We start from the raw sequence: 16,752 nt of genomic DNA, 5'->3' as shown, positions 1-16,752 counted from the left end.
ATCAAAAAGTATTTATGACAGCGCTTTGTCAGCAGGAAAGCAATCAGGACCGGGATGGCAAGTGCAGAATTCCAGGGGCAGGCGGGTGCTGGGCTCAGGCCTGGCAGACGGTGGCCAAAGCCATGGCCAGAGAGAGGACAGAACATGCAGGCTGGCCTCGGGGAGGGAACCCAGCTGGCCCTGTGATCCTGGACATATGACTCAGGCTCTCTCTTTACCTGTGAAGTAGGGTGCTAACCCCCTTTACTTGGGTGGTGTGAGGATTAAATGAGATGACATATGTGAAACTCGGAGCCCATGCTAGGTGGTTAGGAGGGGTCCGTCACCAGGGCTGCCCTTTGCCCTCCCATCCTCTCCTCAGGCTCGGGGCCTGCTCAATGCTGTCACATAGGTTCTTTTAGGTGAGCAGCATGGTGACCCTGAGAAGCAGGTAAGGGCTGTTCATGACTCAGGTGAGGACACAGAGACTCGGAGAGGCTGTCACTCCCAGAGGGTCACACAGCTCATATGTGCCAGACTTGGAACTGGCACCCAGATCTCTGACATCCCAACATGGGGCTCCCTCCAGGCTGCAGTGCTGGCCATACCTGGCACCACCCACAAGTCCCCAGCGTGGCTAAGGATGGAAGCTCAGACACTTGGGGCTGAAAGGGTCCCCTTGTACTGTGGCTTCACCTCTCATTGTCAGCCAGGGAACCTGCCCAGGGCAGTAGCCCACGAAGACTCCAGGCCACGGAGGCAGAACCAAAGTAAGAGTGAAACCGTGTATAAGCCCTGGCCTCCCATGAGGTGGAGACAGGAGGAAAAGGCCATTCCTTGAGCACCTCCAATGTATTCAGCACTATCCTGGGTGTTTCCCAAGTATCGTCTCCTCCAATGTTCAGAAAAGGAGGGGCTACTGCCCAAGCCTGCAGGTGAGAAAACTGAGCCTCGGAGGGTTGCGTTACCTGCTGAAGATCACACAGCTGCTGAGATTCTGGGACTTGGACCTGAGCTGGTTGAGTTTTCAAGCCCAAGTTCTTTGTAGGACTCGGGCTCTTGGCCCTGGCCCTTGGGAATGAAGGGGAAAGAGAAGGGAGCTGCAAGTCCCTAAAATGAAACCACTTCCCCATTACTGGGAACAGCCCCCTCTCCCAGTGATAGGGGAAAAACAGAAGAGACCATTCTGGGATCCACTGGTCCCATTTCCCACCAGTGCCAGATGTCCCCACACTTACAATGTCCTGGCAGACCCTACCCCTGGGCGAACTCCTCCAGCCTCAGAAACTCCCCACATCACAGTGGAGGGGGAGCTGCTCCCTTCGGGGACAATTCAGACCATGTGGAAGGAAGGCTCTGGCTTTCGGCTCTCCTGCCCTTCCCACCACTCCGGTCTGGCCTCACACTGAACATGCTTATTTTAAAACAATCAGCATTTGGCTCAAGTCGTGAAAGATTAAATGTAGGAGTTGTGTTAGGAGGAGTGAGATGCACTGTGCCGGGGAAAGAAAGGGGTCGTCGGTGTGGGAGGCCCCTAAATGTCTCAGACCTAGCTCCTGGCCCCAGTGATGGGCAGCGGGGGTGGGGGGAAATCGGGTCTGGAGGGTGATGGATCTGATTCCAATCCCACCTCCATCTCTAACAGACTATGTGACTTCATTTAAAGCCTCAGTTTCCTTTCTTCCTTCTTTCCCCCCTCCCTTCCTTCCTTCCATCATTTAGGCAAGAAACTTTTACTGAGCACCTACTATGTGCCAGCCCTGATTCTATGGCCTGGACCCTGGGGTTATAGGAATGAACTAGGCAGAGACGCCTCAGCCTTGGCATGGAGAGGCCTTGTCTGGCAGTGTGGGAGAGGGGGACAGAAGGACCTCCCTCAGGGTGCCTGTTGAACACAAACATCCGATCTTAGCCATATCCATGTCTGAGTTCCTATATGCTGTTGGTTCCTGGAACCAACAGGGATGCTGCCCCTCTGAGACCCCCTATTGCCAGCCCAGAACTGGGCATGGAGGAGGAGGCAGCAGGCATTGGGGATAAGTGGGCCAGGCAGTGGAGCAGGGGGCAGGGAGGAGGTGCAAGGCCCTGGTCAGGGCCTTGGACAGTCCACAAATAAACTCCAGCTCATTCCTCTACCCAAGTGAGCTTAGAGGGAGAGAAAATAGCTTTCACACTATATTTTCTAATTTTTTTCCACTCCAGTGCTTCTAAATCAATCCAGAACAGATTGTCCAATTGTTTGAATTTCAGGAGAGACGTCTCCTGATCTTCTCCTAGTCCTGCCTAAGATTCTGCCAGGACCCCGCCCTCCCCTGTGACCCCCTCTTTGGCCCGGCTCCAGCTGATGTCCAGGCTGTCTGGGGCTCGACCCCTGGCCTGTGGACCTACAGGCGATGGAGGAAGGGCTGCACTTCCAGGTGGTGCTCATGCCTAGGGAGGCCCTGGTAGAGCTTATCCCTGGAGGGGAAGGCTTTGCTTTTGCAGGAAGAGCTGAACTAGCCAGCACTGTGGGGCAGTGGAGTCCCACCAGAGGCCGGCCACAGCCCACCCTCTTCTCCCACAGGGAAAGTGCTTTGGGTTTGGGGCTTAATCAAGACACAAGCAACTGGGAAGGGGTATCATCGTCCCCGTGGTTCCCAGCAGCAAGACAAACAGGTGTCATCTTGGACACTGATGGGCCTGGGGCTGCCGGGGGACTTCAGGCATCCAGGGTCCTGCCACGATGGTGGATTAGCAATGTCTAACGGTAGCAATGTCTGCCCCAGGCACAGCAGTGAGAGTGGCAGTGTTCCAGTCACACAGTTGCCATCCAGGTCCACAGGGTAACATCCAAATCCAGTAACTCGCCAGCAATCCAGTAACTAACGCCCCTGCCACCTAACCCACTCACCCATCCATCCATCCATCCATCCATCCATCCACCCACCCACCCATCCACCCACCCATCCATCCATCCACCCATTCATCCACCCACCTCACCTACCCATTCATCCATCCATCCATCCATCCATCCATCCATCCACCCACCCACCCATCCACCCATCCACCCACCTCACCCACCCATCCACCCACCTCACCCACCCATCAATCCATCCATCCATCCATCCATCCATCCATCCATCCATCCATCCACCTCACCTACCCATTCATCCATCCATCCATCCATCCACCCATCCACCCATCCACCCATTCATCCATCCACCCACCCGCCCATCCACCCATCCATCCACCCATTCATCCATCCACCCACCTCACCCACCCATTCATCCATCCATCCATCCATCCATCCATCCATCCATCCATCCACCCATCCACCCACTTCACCCACCCATTCATTCATCCATCAACCCATTCATCCACCCATTCATCCATCCACCCACCTCACCTACCCATTCATCCATCCACCCATCCATACATCCACCCACCCATCCACCTGTCCATCCACCTATTCATCCATCTACCCACCTCACCCATCCATCCATCCATCCATCCATCCATCCATTCATCCATCCACCTACCCACCCATCCATCCACCCATTCATCCATCCACACACCTCACCCACCCATTCATCCATCCATCCATCCATCCACCTACCCATCCACCCGTCCATCCTCCCATTCATCCATCCACCCACCTCACCTACCCATTCATCCATCCACCCATCCATACATCCACCCACCCATCCACCTGTCCATCCACCTATTCATCCATCTACCCACCTCACCCATCCATCCATCCATCCATCCATTCATCCATCCACCTACCCACCCATCCATCCACCCATTCATCCATCCACACACCTCACCCACCCATTCATCCATCCATCCATCCATCCACCTACCCATCCACCCGTCCATCCACCCATTCATCCATCCACCCACCTCACTCACCCATTCATCCATCTATCCATCCATCCACCCACCCATCCATCCATCCATCCACCCACCCACCCATCTGTCCACCCATTCATCCATCCACCCACTTCACCTACCCATTCATCCACCCATTCATCCATCCATCCATCCATCCATCCACCCACCCATCCACCCGTCCATCCACCCATTCATCCATGCATCCATCATCCAACCATCCATCCATCCATCCACCCACCCATCCATCCATCCACCCACCCACCCATCCATCCACCCATTCATCCATCCACCCACCTCACCCACCCATTCATCCATCCATCCATCCATCCATCCATCCATCCACCCACCCACCCACCCACCCATTCATCCATCCATCCATCCACCCTCCCATCCATCCACACACCTCACCCACCCATTCATCCATCCATCCACCCATGCATCCATCCATGCAGCCACCCACCCCCCTGCGACCAGAGTCCTCCAGCCTTGGCTTCTGCTCAGCTTTCCACAAGTGCCACGGAACAGCCACTCAGAGCTCCCAGAAGTCTCCCAGACTCATTTTCTAGGCTCTAGATGCATGGTTCCCTCTGCCTCAAATGTCCCTGTTCCCCTTGCTCGTCAACCTGGTCATCTTAGACTCCATCTCCTTGGATGTCGCCTCCTGGCCCTCTTGATGCTCAGCCCCTTTCCTACCAGCAGAATTGCTCCCCATCCTCTGTCATCACCCACACCTGTGCATTATTTTACAAAGGGCTTGAGTCTGGAACCAGAACAGGTGACTGTGTCCACGAGTCCCTGCAGACTGTGAGCCTGTGAGGACAGGCCCTACGTACTATCTCAGGAGTGAATAAACCCATGACATGCACTGGACAAGTGGCCTGCCCATGCCTGCCTGCAGCCACCCCCTTCTGAGGAAGCAGCAGGCAGCGGAAACCAGCCCCTGGTTGTTAAGATGCAGGGAAGCGGGAGCAACCCCAGTGAGGCTCCTCTGTGGCTCCTGCAGGCCCCACACCTTCCCTGGGTGTCTCTCCTCCCCAAAGAGGAGTCAAAGAACAGCTAAGGAGTGGAGAGGGTGGGCCCATCAGGGCACTCTGCACGGTCCCTCCTGGGTTCAGACTCCTGCAGGAGGGCCTGCTGTGAACACATTTTACAGAGAAGGAAACCGAGGCAGGCAGGAGGCTGGGCAAAGCCACACTATGGTGAGGGGTGGGCACAGGAGTGTGGTGACCCTGAGCTCCCACACCAGTACCCCTCCTGACCACAAAGAGCATTCAGCCTCCCCAGTAGAAAGAACAGAAGCCACCAGGTCCAAATCCTGGCTTTGCAACATAGTGGCTCTGTGCCCTTGGGGAACTCACTTTGCCTCTCTGAGCCCCTAGTGAGAATAACAACCTGTCCCTGCTCACGGAAAGTTACGAGAATTAAACAAGGTGATGTTGGCAAAGTGCCCAGGATAGGGTTGTGGTGAGCAGGTTAGGGTCTCCCCATCAGGTTGGGGCTCCAAGGGCCTTGGGCAGAGCACTCCCATCCCTGGGCCTGCATCTGTCCATGAGTTGGAGGTGCTGCCTCACTGCCCCAAGTGCCTCCTCTACCCCTTCCCCGACCCTGTACCTCAGGTCTCCTCAGGAGGGGACGAGAGAGTGCCCAGGCTGATGTTTCATGAGCTCCGCCAGCTCCAAATCCACCCTCTGCTCCCTGTCACCCACTGCGTGGAGCCCAAACACCTCCCTTGACTTTCAGTTTGACTTTACAGGTTGCAAACCACCTTCAAGTGTGTTATCTTTGCAAGCCAGTCCTCTCCCCGCATTATGGAGGGGGAAACAGAGGTTCCGAGCGGCAGGAACTTGCCTATGCTGAAGCTGACGGAGTCACAGCCTGAACTCAGCTCTGTCCAGCTTCAGAACCAAATTGTGAGGGATACCAGGCAGCCTGGGCTCCCAGACTCAGGCCACCATCCCTAGTCAACAAAGATTCATGCAGCAAAGAGAGAGATCATGTCCAGCTACACAATGTATCCCACTTTGTTGCTCGCATCCTCAAAGGGAAGCCTCTGCCCCCAAACTTCAGCCTCTTCCTTGGTTGCCCTAATCTTAGTTTTGTTCATTCACTAATTCATTTATTTGTCCATCCGTCCATCCACCCATCCGTCCATCCATCCATCCATCCATCCACCTCACCCACCCATTCATCCATCCATCCATCCATCCACTCATCCATCCATCAACCTCACCCACCCATTCATCCATCCATCCACCCATTCATTCATCCATGCATCCATCCACCCACCATCCATCCATCCATCCATCCACCCACCCACCTCACCCACCCATTCATCCATCCATCCATCCATCCACCCACCCATCCATCCATCCATCCACCTCACCCACCCATTCATCCATCCATCCACCCATTCATTCATCCATGCATCCATCCACCCACCATCCATCCATCCATCCACCCACCTCACCCACCCATTCATCCATCCCTCTACCCATTCATCTATCTATCCACCCATTCATCCATCTATGCATTCATCTACCCACCATCCATCCATCCATCCATCCATCATCACTTCATTCCCAGAAACCTGTTCAAAGCATGCCAAACCTGGGCTTGATACTATCAAGCTAAACTAGGAACAAGGTGGCCTCCACCCTTCCAGAGAGAGGTTCTCTGACCCTTCACCGCTTCTGTGCCTCCTGGGTGTTTCTGTTTTTAAATGTAGCAGTGGTGATAATAATACCAGTTATATTTACTGAGCACTTACTATATGCCCGTCTGCACCACATTCCTTGCAGTAACTCATTTAAATCCTGAAGAGGTGGATACCATCTCAATTTTTAGATGAGAAAACAGGCTGAGCGGTGATGTAATCTGTCCAAGGCCACACAGACAGGAGGAGTGGAGACTGGGATTTGAACTCTTACTGTCCCTCCAGAGCTACAAAACGTAACGGTTATCGATGTAACTAACCCAGCTGTCCCAAATGTTACAATCTCTGCCTCAAAGCCTCTCAAGTCACTCAGGTTATTATCATCATTATTAGCCCTATGTTGAAAATGAGGATGCTGAGGCTCAGAGGGAAATATGCAGCCCCCACTGGTCACTGGTAAGAGATGGGGCTAGATTGGAACCCAGGCTCCAAAGCTGGCTCCCACCTGCATGGTCTGCGGTTGCCATGGTGCTGGGTAGGAAACACCGCCACTGGTCTAACTGCTCACCTGCTTCATTTCCTCATTCATTCAACAACCACAGGCATGGCAGTCCCTACTCTAGGGGTCTGGGGATGAGCAGACTTGGTTCCTGCCTGCCTGCTTCATGGAAGGGCTGCAACAATGTTAACACAGTAACACAAAGTTGGTAACAGTATCAAAGTGAGAATACAGAGGCGGGCAAGGTATTGAATTTACACTGTGCTAATTAAGCCCTTTGTATGAGTTTATCTTCTCTGGTCTCACAATAACCCATTTTGCAGGTAAGGGAACTGAGGCTCCAGGGGTTATATAACTTGCCCAAGGTCACAAAGTGAGGAGCAAGCAGCGAGGAGACGTGTCTGGGCAGAACCCCCGCATAGCCTCGGGAATTCCAGGCTGCTCTTGGGGAAGCAGGCAGCCTGCCAGGGATCAGCACCCGGAGCCTCCCTCTGGCCCGTTGTCCTGACGATGGGGCTCATCTCAGCTTCATGGCTCATTCCCCAGAGGACTTTCTGTCCTAGGGATCCGATTCCAAGCAGTTGCACCCAGCTGGTGCTACACTGCCACACCCCAGCCTGGCTCCCAGAAGCCTGAACAATTTAAACAGCAAAGGCCCTGCTGGAGGGCTGGGCACAGTGGCTCATGTCTGTAATTCCAGCACTTTGGGAGGCCAAGGTGGGTGGGTCGTCTGAGGTCAGGAGTTCAAGATCAGCCTGGCCAACATGGCGAAACCCCATCTCTACTAAAAAGACAAAAATTAGCTGGGCATGGTGGTGCGCGCCTGTAATCCCAGCTACTACTGGGGAGGCTGAAGCAAGAGAATCACTTGAACCCAGGAGGTGGAGGTTGCAGTGAGCCAAGATGGAGCAACTGCACTCCAACCTGGGTGACAGAGAGAGACTCCGTTTCCAAAGAAAAAAAGACCCTGCTAGACTCTCCCTGAGCTGAAGGCTGAACCTGGGCCTTCTGGGGCTTGGGACGATGCCAGACTTCCTGCAAATGGGCAGAGAGAGGCTCCATCAGCACATTTTCTGGACGCAGAGACTGAGGCTCAGAGCCGGCAGCCCCAGCACGGGCATCGCCGGGACCCAGGTCCTGAAGCCCAGCCCCTCTTGCAGCCAGGGAGTTCGGCTCCCGTGGAGGGAGAAAGGGGCCTTTCTAGACTTTGGAATTCATGTATGTGGTTCTCTAAGTTTTAGAATTTCTATAGAATAACTTACTCTATTTGCTCTCCACCCGCACACAGCCCATGAGATCCAGGGCCTTGGGTTTCAGAGCCCCGCCTGGCTGTGACTCTGGCCACCTTGCTTCCCGTCTCTGGGCTCAGCTCTCTCCTTTAGGGAAACTTGGCCTGCCTTGGGCTACCCGAGGGCAGTGGAAAATAATGGATATGAAAGGGCTTTGTAAAAAGCCACATGTCCAGTCAGGTTGTCGAAAAGGAACCTTCATAACGAGAAGCCACATCCATGTGAGACCCACACCGAGACCTTCCTCAAGCCGCTCCTCCTCCTGAAATGCCCCTCTGCCTTCTCCTACGCACCTTTCAAGACCCAAGCTGAAAGTTACTTCTACCAGGAAGCCCTCCCCTGACCCCTCTCAGAGGCTGGTTTTTCTATAGTTCTCCTGCCCCTCCCCGAGACAGACACACTGCGAAACTCACCAGGGAAGGACCCTGTTTCAAATCGCCCCTCCTCGCCCCCTGGGCCTGGCACCCCGTCCAGAACTCGGTAGGCGCTCCAGAAATGTGGAATGAATGAACGCTAAATGCATCTCTTTTGGTCTGTAAATCCAGCTGCTCACGTACAATTCTCCCGACAAAGGAAAGGAACCCAAAGTGAAAGCAAATCACCATCGTTTCCGTGACAAGCTCCGGGAGCCTCAGAGGAAATTCTCGCGCTGGATTATGGAAGGAATTTGCCTTTATTTTTAATTTGTGCCAATATCTAAGAAAACGGCACTTTATTTTGAGCCCATCAGGCAACAACGAGGAGCTTTGGAATCTGGCACAGGAGACAAACTTTCCCAGCCCAATTTCCCAATGCAAATCTCTCCGCCGCGGCAGAGCCGGCCGTCCCCTCCCTCTGCTGGGCACCTCTCTGAGGCTTGCCAGGGAGGAATAATCAGATTATGTAGCTAGGTTTTCAAAGATCACGGTTTGTCTCATTTTCCAGGGAAGTGTGAACGAAAAATTTTTTCCCTCCCAGGGCTCTGTTAAGAGCTTCCAGAACTTAATTCAGTGTTAAATGGGTGTAATTTGGGAAACTCATGCATTATTTCTTAATTTCTGGAAGGAGCATTTGCACACATCTGTTGGGGTAGGTGTGCGTGCGGGCAGATGGGTGGTGACTGGAGCATGTGTCCCAGGTGCGAGGGGAGGGAGAGCAGGCTGGGGGGCATGGGCTGTCAATGTAAATGCCCCATTCAGGTTGACGTCGGAAAATATAGGACTAGAGGCATTTACATTTCATCTCAGCTTCTGCTTCTGTGGATGGCCAGGCAGGGAAGATCCTGAAGCCTTTTCCTAAAAGGAGTGCCTTGGGGAGTTTCAGGGCAAATTTCATCATCTAGTGAATGTTTGTACTGCCCCACACTGCCACGACTCCCCAAAGCTCCTCGAGGCCTCTGGACAATGTCCACCGTGTCTGCAGTATAGGCTTGAACATCCTTGGCCCTCAAGAACCCCCAGTTCACTGTGTGACCTTGAATGCAGTCCCAGCCTTCTCTCAGCCTCAGTGTCCCCATCTGAATATGGGGAAGCAGATCGGCTTCAACCCCCTCCACCAGCAGCTCCTGGGGCCTCTCCCCATCACAGCACAGCACACGAGGCTCAGGCCTGCTGCTGGCACTGTCTTTGTCTACCGCCCTGCCCACCCCCTTGAGGGCTGTGGAGAGTGGGGTGCGCGCGCGCACACACACACACACACGTGCACATACGCCAGAGACCCTGCCTAGGCCTGGTCTGGCACTTTCAGAGGTACTGTGTCCTGAGGTGCTGAACAAGAAATCCTGGGCTTGTGGGGAGTGGGGACAGCCAGTGACTGGGGAAGTCAGGATGAATGTTTCTGACCTGGCCACAGCTAAGAAGAAAAGGAGGGAGGGGCTCATGATAACTGGAGTGGGGGGACAGAAGGCACATCAGTAGGGCCAGCAGGACATCCACAGCCCCGGCTAGAGAATGATTTATTCATAGAGTCATTCATTAAACAGGTTGGCTGGAAGCTGCCCGGGGATGGGTCTCAACGACCTTGGGGTCTCCTCCACCTCCCCAGGGGGTTCATGCTTAGGGGTCAAGGAATGTGTACCCTGGAGGAAGGCAAGAAGGAGGGAAGGGGTACAAAAAGGGAGGGAGGAAAAGATGGGGCCACCCCCCTGCCAGGCCCTGTGCAGAGTGAGACCAGCGTCTACAGAGTGGGTGTCCCCTACTGGCCCCAGGAGGGCATAACCAGCATGGACAGGGCCTCGGGTCACACTCCTCACTCATCCTGGCTCAGATGTCCAGAACCCGGCCTGTTTAGTGTTTAGGAAACGAGGTCCCACTATTCTTAGGTGTTGACGATTGTTTCAGTAACTTCTGAAAGAGCAGCTGGGCTGAGAGAAGCCCCTTTTGGGGGAGCAGGGGAAGGGGCTCTCAGTTCACTCTAAGATCCTATGAATCTGTTATACGCGTCAACTGGGGAGAAGCTAAAGCAGCTGAGACTGGGTTAATAGAGGCAGAGCATCCCTAAGAAGGGAGGTGATAGCTTTCATCTAATCATAAGGTGGGCCAGGCTCTGGGTCAGTAACACTGGAAAGTAAACAGGATAATGAGTAGGAAGTGAGACTATGGGGCCCCAACCCCGTCATGGCTCCTGGTGCTGTGTCTTAGGAGCCTCTACATCCCCACCCCGCACTGGGCGATATAGTGTAGTGGTTGGGAGCCTGGTCCTGGTGGGGTTATGTATTATTAGCCTCTCTGGGTCAGTTTCCTCATCTATACAACAGAACCTACAGTTGCCATTGACAAGGTTGGCATGAGGATTAAGTGGGAAGCTGGGTTCCGAGTGCACTCAGCATGGTACCTGGCGTGGAGCAGGCCTTTGGGCTGTCACTGCCAAGTGCAATCCTAGTGCTGTGCGGGGTGCAACTGTGAGCCTGTTCGGTGAAGTCCTGTATTGTGGACACAGACAGCTGAAGTGGCCAGACCTGGTGTCCACATGCCACCGCCCCCCACCCACCCCAGAAGCCAAGGGCCTGGGCATGAGGCAACCCTCCTGCAGTGTGGCCTTTGGGGTGGGGCTGGAGAGGGCTTGGCCAATTGTCCTAGGAAACTGGAAATCAGATTCACCTTCTTGGCCAAAACTGCCTCTCCCTCTGCCCAACTCAACCATGGGCAGCCCACCCAGAAGCTGTCTAAGCCCAAACCTGGCCTCCCTCCCTCCTCCCTGCCCCACTCTGCTATTCAAACCCTCACTCAAGCTGGGGGTGGTGGTGTCTCCTGCCCTGGCCCTGCTCCAGGGTAGCTCCATCCCCCAGCCCTCCAGGCCTGCAGCCACCTCCCAGCCCCGCAGGTCCAGAAGGCTTCAGCCACCCTGTTGTGTCTGCAGCTCTGCCCACAGAGGGTCCCTGCCCAGAACATCTCCTCCCCCTTCCTCTGGCTGATTCATGCCTGTCATTCTGGACCAAGCTCCCCTGGCCCTAACCCCTCCCAGGTTCCAAAGGACAAGTGCCTCCCACATGTGCACTTCCCGATCCCCAGGAGCTCCCCACTGCCTCATGACCTGACCTAGGCATGCCTCCAGCTCTGCTGGCTTGTCCAGGGTCACTTCCTCCTCTGCTTCCTCAAGAGCTGCCAAGGGTGAGCCGAGGCCCTTCAGCACAGGCATGGGGGCTAGGGGAGCTGGCTTAAGAAGGGGAGGGAAGGGATGGATGGATGGATGACTGGTAACTGGGAGTGGCCGTCAGCTGGTCTCACCCTGGGCAGGTCCCACTTGCTTTCGTTGTCACTTACAAAGGTCTGACTGAGCAGCACTGGCCCTGCCCCCTACCCTTCTCATCTGGTCCACCTGCCCTGATAAGCTCCAGGCTGGGTGGCTCAGGAGAGCAAGAATGGGACACACACACACACACACGTGCACGTGCGCGTGTGTACACAGCTCCAAGCCAAACTGCTCCCCTCACTCCTCTTCATCAGTCCATACCTCCCAGATGCCTGAGACAGAGCCAGGAATGCAGCGTGAAGATGACATTAAAGAAAGAAACTGTCAGGAACCCTTGCCTGGGGCTTTCAGCTTCAGCCACAAGAGGGGCCAGGGCTGCCTGGTTGCAGAACTTCCTGGTCATCTCTTGCCAGAACAGGCACAGTAGACAGCCTCTCTGGAGAGACGGGGTGCTTGCAGAGAGGTGTTCTGCGCTGAGCAGTCACAGATTCAGGGGATGGGGAGCGACCCCCCAGTTCTAGGCAACCATGACCGGCATAGGGATTGTCCTGGTTGATGCTGGGACCTGAAGGTTATTTGAATTCTGCTTTCGAATGACATTTCTCACCGAAGCTGAAGCCTACCGGTAGGTGAAAAGTCCCAACGATTACCCCTGGACCATCTGATTCCCAGAGAGATTTGGACAATCAGACTCAGGCAAGGAAACAAAGGGTGATGTAGGGAGGGAATTCTCATCAGTCTGGGTCTGAACAGAGCTGAACTTGATGGTATTTCAGGCACAGCCATCCAGCAGCGAGATGCACAGGATATTACTGACCGAAAACACCTTAGACAATGCCTACAGCAGGGCCCTCATCTTATAGTCTAGGAAGCTGAGGTCCAGAGGCATGTGGACAGCTGCCTGGGGTCACACAGCCACCAACGCTTAGTGGGAACCGACAAGGGCTTCTCACAGTGAGCTCACAGCAGCCTTTGGTGGTGGGTATGGCTGCCATTCTGTCTTCCAGATGAGGAAACAGGCTGGGAGGCGTCAGGAGCCTTGGTCAAGGTCATACAGCCCTGGAGAGGGGACTGGAGGCCACCCCCAGAGAGTCCCTGTGTGGGGCACTTTGTGTTCTTCCCATCCTAGGCTGGGATTCCTTAAGTGACAGGTGCAGTCACTTAAAACAGGCTCAGGAGGCCCAGAGAGGTAGGGGAGATACAAAGAGGCATCCCCAGAGGTGCTCTCCCGCAGATTACATAACTCCCCTTCCCTGTCCGATGGCCCCAGGGGGGAGGCTGGGGCAGCTAGCAAGAGTGGGGGGCACCCAGCGGGGAAATGGACCCGGCCTTGTTCGCCCATATCCTCTTGACTCTTTCCAAAGAGGTAACAGTTGTAGGTGCCAGGACGCGCTGGCTTTTTCCTTTCTTTTTCCCTCTGGCTGAGTAACAAATACTAATACTAATAATGATAATAATAATTAGAATAAATATAACCTCGAGACGCTTGGGGTCTCGTTGCCATGGCAACCGCGGGCGCTAATGAGCCTCTGAGGCCGCCCCGGGGCCACCCCAGACCTGGGCGCGGGATCAATGTTGATTCGGCCCCTGGAGGCAACAGCGGTTCCTCGGGGGCCACGCGGCGGACCAGGACCGAGGAGCAGGCACTTGGGCGGGGTCCTTCTCCCCGTCCCCAGAGCTGCCCAGCTGGGACCCCCAGGTCCCTCTGGGTCCGCAGCGTTGCCCTCAGTCCCTGTGCAGCCCGCACGGGGCTCCCAGCTCACTGCGCTCCCCGACTCGGTTCTCGGAAGCTAGTCCCCACCTCGGACGCGGATTCCGGTCCCGGCCGCCGCGTCCCGGCACGGTGCGCCCCGGACTGCTCTTCGAAACCTGGCCCCTTCTTCTCCAAGGTTCAGCGACCCCGACCTTGGTGAGCGCCGGCGCGGACCCCAGTGCCGAACACCGGCTGTCCCGTAGGGCTCCTGCCCCCAGACCCTTCCCCGGTCGCCCCCAGCCCCTTTCTAAAGAGCCCCGGACCCCAGTCATATGACCCTTACCCGCCTCTTCCAGTGCGCCCACCCATCACCCCTTCTCCGGAGCCCCGCGCCGCAGACCCCGCCCCCCACTCGCCCAGACTCTCCTCCGCCAAGAGCTCCGCCCCGGCCCCTTTCCACGCCGCGCTCGGACCCCGGCCCGCGCGCGCCCCTCCCCCGCGCGGCCCCCGCCCTGCCCGCCCCGGGGCGCAGCTCACCTCGTGCCCGCCGCCCGCTCGTTCCTCGCTCCGTAGCCGGGAGCCGGCGCCCGCGGGAGCCGCCTGCTGGGGTGCGGGGGCTGCCCACGCCCCCGCGATGCCCCCGCCGCCGCCGCAACAGTTGTCCGGCTTCTGGGGGCTGCGGGGACGCGGGGACTCCGGGCTCCTGGATCGGCGCTCGGAAGGCGCCCGCTTCTAGGCGCGCCGGGCGCGGCGCGGAGCTGGGGCTGGGGCTGGGGCTGGGGCTGGTACCGGGGCTGGAGCTCCGGCTCCGCGTACGGCTCGGGGTCCGGCGGCCGGCCGCATGCCCCGTCGCCGCCCGCGGCTACTCGGCGGCCCGCGCCGCCCGGCCGCCCGCCGGCCCCGAGCCCCGCGCCGCGCCCGCCGCCGCCGCCGCCGCGCTCATGCTCGCCGGGCCCCGCGCTCGCCGCCGCCGCCGCCGCCGCCGCTGCCGCCGCTGCCCACTTCACTCTTTGGCGCTCGCTCCGCGCCGCGCCCTCTGCTGCCCCCTCGCCCGGGCTCGCCGAGCTCCCGCCGCCCTACCCGCCGCGTCCTGCGCTCTCCTCTCTCTCCCTTCCTCTCTCCTCCCTTCCTCTCTCTCTCTCTCCCTCTCTCTCTCTCCCTGTCTCTGCGTCCTCTTCTCATTTTTTTTTCTTTCGCGGTCTCTTTTCTCCCCCTCTGGCTCTTTCTCCCCTCCTGCTGTTTGCGGTGGCTTCTCACTTTCTCTCTTTTTACTTCCTTTCCGTCGTTCTTTCACGCCTTCCTCCTCCTTTTCCTTCCTTCTACTTTTCCCTTTCCTCTTCCCGCTTTCCTGCCCGGTTTCCTTCCTCCCTCCCTCCCTCCCTTCTTCCTTCCTTCCTCTCCGTTCTTCCTCTCTTCTTTGTTCCTTCCTCCTCCTTCCCTCCTTCCTTCCCACTCCCTTTTCCTCTTCTCTTCCCACCCCAGTTTCCTACTCTTCAGTCCTCCCCTCTCCTTCTAACACACACCTGCTTTGTCTGGGGAACACGTTATTCCCGCCAGCCACACCCTGGCCAGGGGGATCAGGGTCACGGTCAGCTTGGGCCAAGAACCCTTCGCATAAGACAGGCTCCTCTGCCAGGGTTTCCTGTGGGAAAGGCCCCACTTCCTGACCCTCCTGGGCCACTGCATGGGGGTCCCCTCCTCGGCTCCTGCTCCCCGCTCCACCCAGCAGCCCCCCAGCTCCAGTCTGCCCCCCATTTCACCCCTCACCTGTGGACAAGGCTGTACTTGCCCTTCTGTGGCCTCAAAGCCAGTGAGCCCCCGTTTCCCCACCTTCCTCTGTCCCTGGCCGGGAGACCTGCGGTTGTAAAGAGGTCTTGTGGGGAGAAGGTTGCAGCCTCGTCAAGGGCCCCAAGAGAGAATGGAGACGAAGATCTTTTATCAATTCTTGATTTTAGGAGGAAGAAGGGAGCCTCTGGAGGACTGGCCCCAAGATTCTCCCAGCTGGGTCTCCTGAGATGGTGGCCCTCATTTCACTTTTCTAAACATTGATGGAACCGCACCAGAAACTGGGCTGAGCCCTTTATACTTGGTGTCTTCTTTATGCTTTATTTGTTCCTCACCACAGTGCTGAGCAGCGTCCTCCCCACTTCACAGCAGAGGCACTGGGACTCAGGTTAGGACACCTGCTCTGAGCCACACAGTCAGCTCGGGGCAGAATCGGGGCTCAAGCCCAGGTCTGTCTGACCCTGCAGGCCCAGTCCCTCAGCCTTGGCCCCTCACAGGTACCTGGGTGAACATCAAGAGAAGGCACCGAAGGCAAGCACTGCACCCTCTCCTTACTGAGGAGGAACCAGAGACAGCGGCAGGTGCCTGGCAACAGCTTGTACATGACCCGTTGATGGGGCTGGGAGTCCCGATGGCATTTCTGATGCCACATCCTGGGCCCCTTTCAAGGATAAGAGGGAGGCTCAGCCTCGTGCCCGAGGCACCCAGCAGGACAGTGGGAACGGTGCCGGGGCGCCCACGCTAGGAAGCCTGTGCTGTTGGAGTGCCTCGATTTCCCCACCTGTCTCACAGATGTCCATGCCTTCCTGTCCTCAGTGGACCTGGCTTGAGCAGCTGCCCAGGCAGGACACTGAATCTCCCCCAAAGGAGCTGATGTGGGCCCTGCTCATGGGAGTGACAGAGGGGCCCCCATGAATGCCCCAACAGGGGGAGGTCAGGGCCACAGCAAGGGCTCAGGGAGGCAGCACCTGCTTGGCCACAGGGGCAGGCACTGTTGCCCAGTGGGAAGGCTCATGGGATTTGTAGCACTTTGTCCCTAATTGGCCAGGTGGCCTTAGGCACAGCACAGAAGCTCCCTGAACGCCAGTTCTCTTTTCTGAAGAGGTCACAGCACTACCTCCCGCACAGGGTGTCTCAAGGACTAAATTAGACTAGGCCCATGAGGTACTTCTCCTGGCACCTGGCAAATATCCCAAGAGGGGGACAGAGGAAACTGAGGCCCAGAGAGGCCATGGAACAGGTGGAAGTGCTGGGTGCTGGTGGTGGTGGGGCTGGGAGGTGCCTACCAGACTGTCCCATCTGATTTTGGCTG

At 56.7% G+C, this 16,752-nt stretch overlaps 1 protein-coding gene across 1 annotated transcript in view; it reads right to left on the bottom strand.

Moving 5' to 3' along the window:
- The window catches only part of SHISAL1 (shisa like 1), an 86,588-nt gene extending 72,147 nt beyond the window's left edge, over positions 1-14,441 (bottom strand). Inside the window, exon 1 of the mRNA XM_073006620.1 lies at positions 14,193-14,441. The gene's annotated coding sequence lies outside the window, so the exon portion shown is untranslated. The remainder of the gene's footprint in view (positions 1-14,192) is intronic.
- Positions 14,442-16,752: the final 2,311 nt, after the last annotated feature.

This window comes from Chlorocebus sabaeus, chromosome 19, assembly GCF_047675955.1.
Source record: "Chlorocebus sabaeus isolate Y175 chromosome 19, mChlSab1.0.hap1, whole genome shotgun sequence".
NCBI lineage: Eukaryota > Metazoa > Chordata > Mammalia > Primates > Cercopithecidae > Chlorocebus > Chlorocebus sabaeus.
This window is presented reverse-complemented; position numbering and strand designations above follow the sequence as displayed.